The sequence below is a fragment of the Mandrillus leucophaeus genome, unplaced genomic scaffold (assembly GCF_000951045.1).
Source record: "Mandrillus leucophaeus isolate KB7577 unplaced genomic scaffold, Mleu.le_1.0 Scaffold245, whole genome shotgun sequence".
Classification (NCBI taxonomy): Eukaryota; Metazoa; Chordata; class Mammalia; order Primates; family Cercopithecidae; genus Mandrillus; species Mandrillus leucophaeus.
This window is the reverse complement of record NW_012102532.1, coordinates 888,409-890,961: the sequence shown is the minus strand read 5'-3', so window position 1 is coordinate 890,961 and position 2,553 is coordinate 888,409.

The following is a 2,553-nucleotide window of genomic DNA, read 5'->3' as shown; positions in this document are numbered from 1 at the left end:
AAAGCGAGCCGGGCACAGTCCTGTAATCCCAGCACTTTGGGAGGTCGAGGTAGGTGGATCACTTGAGGTCTTGAGATCAGGAGTTCGAGACCAGTCTGGCCAACATGGTGAAACCCCATCTCTACTAAAAATACAAAAATTAGCCGGGTGTGGTGGCACGTGCCTGTAGTCCCAGCTACTCGGAAGGCTGAAACAGGAGTATCTCTTGAATCCAGGAGGCAGAGGTTTCAGTGAGCCAAGATTGTGCTATTGCACTCCAGCCCGGGCGACAGAGCAAGACTCCGTCTCAAAAATAAATAAATAAAATTTTAAAAAAGAAAGAGAAGCGGGAATAAAGCAGAAAGGAAAGAGCGAGAGAGAAGAGAGGACAAAGAGAGATAACCTGAGATTTAGTCCTGATTTGGCCTTAAACTAGCTGTGACCTTAAAGCAAATCACGCCGTTTTGTGGTATATCCTCTTCCATAGCAGCCAAGAGAGATTAGATGTAAGGCCAATTTGGGTTCTGATGTCTTTGGTTCTATAGGAGAAACAGGAGTGAGAGGAGGACGTGAGAGAACTGAGTAAGGAGATAAAAGAGAGTTTAGAGAAAGACAGGAGAGGAAATGGACTAAAGAAGTAGGATTAGAGAGAGAAAAGGAGGAGCAGGAGGAAATGTGAGAAAGATAAGAAAAAGGAGCAGAAATGGGAAAAGAAGAGGGGAAAGTGGGAAGCAAAATAAAGGTGTCCCAAGAAGATGATGGAAACTAAGTAAATATAAGCAGAGTTCTAGAGATAACATTAGTTCATTCGTTACTAAGTGGCAGTTATATACAAGGGTGTGTGCCAGCTGCTGTTTTTCATGCTAATTATAGAAAAGATGCACTGAAATAAAGCTGGAAAAGCTGACTGACATCCAAGGAGTCAGACATGTAACAACATATTTATCATTGAGTCAAAAGGTATCTATTATTGCTCTAGCTCCTGGAGAGGTAGACAAAATCCCTGCCCTCTTGCTACTTGTATTCTTGTGGTAGAACTCGGGTCTTAAATAAATAGTTACAAGGTGATAAATATGAAGAAAAACAAAAACAAGGTAAGGGGGATGGGGAATGCAGGAGACATTTGTTATTTAAGGTCCTTAGGAGGGCCTCCCTGATAAGATGATAAGGAGCCAGTTGGATGGATTCGTATGAGAATTTCACAAGCAGAGCAAACTAGCAGTGCAAAGGCCACGTGATGGAGACATACTGGATGTGTTTGAGGAGCACCAAGGGGGCCCGTGTGGCTGGACCTGATTGAGAAAGGGGTGAGGAGGCAAGGTAGAAAGAGAGCAGGGCGTCCAGATCATCTCTTGTGGGCAATTGTAGGGACTTTGGCTCTTGCTTAAAGTGAGATGGGCACCAGTGGAGGATTTGAGCAGAGGAGTGACACCATCTGACCCACATGTTTAGCATATTAAAATGGCTGCATGGGCAGAACCAATTAGACCAATTAGAAGCCCACAGCAGTGATGCAGGCAAGAGACAGTGATAACTTAGACCGTGATATTAGCAGTGGATGCAAAGAGAAGTAGCTGGATTCTGTATGTATGTATATTTATTATATTTATTTACTTTTGAGATGGAGTCTCATTCTGTCTCCCAAGCTGGAGTGCAGTGGTGCCATCTCAGCTCACTGCAACCTCTGCTTCCCAGATTCAAGTGATTCTCCTGCCTCAGCCTCCCAAGTAGCTGAGACTACAGGTGTGCGCCATCATATCCGGCGAATTTTTGTATTTTTAGTAGAGACAGGGTTTTACCATGTTGCCCAGGCTGGTCTCAAACACTTGACTTCAGGTGACCCACCCGCCTCAGCCTCCCAAAGTGTTGGATTACAGGCATGAGCCACCGTATCTGGCCTGGTTTCTGTATTTAACTTAAAGGTAAAGTGAACAGAATTTGCAAATTGATTAGATGTGAGGTATGAGAAGAAAAGAAAGTCAAGAATGACATCATAAGTCAGGCACAGTGGCTAACGCATGTAATCCCAGCACTTTGGGAGGCTGAGGTGGGTGGCTCTTTTGAACTCAGGAGTTGAAGACCAGCATGGGCAACATAGCAAGATCCTGTCTCTATTTTAAAATAGGGGGAAATTTTTTGTTTTGTGCTTTTTGTTATTTTTTGAGACAGAGTCTTGCTCTGTCACCCAGGCTGGGGTGCAGTGGTCTGATCTCGGCTCACTGCAACCTCTGCCTCCCGGGTTCCAGCGATTCTGCTGCCTCAGCCTCCCGAGTAGCTGGGACTACAGGCGCCCACCACCATGCCCGGCTCACTTTTTGTATTTTTAGTAGAGATGGGGTTTTGGCCAGGCTGGTCTCGAACTCCTGACCCTGTGATCCACCTGCCTCGGCCTCCCAAAGTGCTGGGATTACAGGCGTGAGCCACCGAGCCCAGCTGGAAATTGTTTGTCTTTCTTTTCTTTTTTTTTTTTTCTTGGAGATGGAGAGTCACTCTGTTGCCTGGGCTGGAGTACAGTGGTATGATCTCGGCTCACTGCAACCTCCACCTCCCAGGTTCAAGTGATTCTCCTGCCTC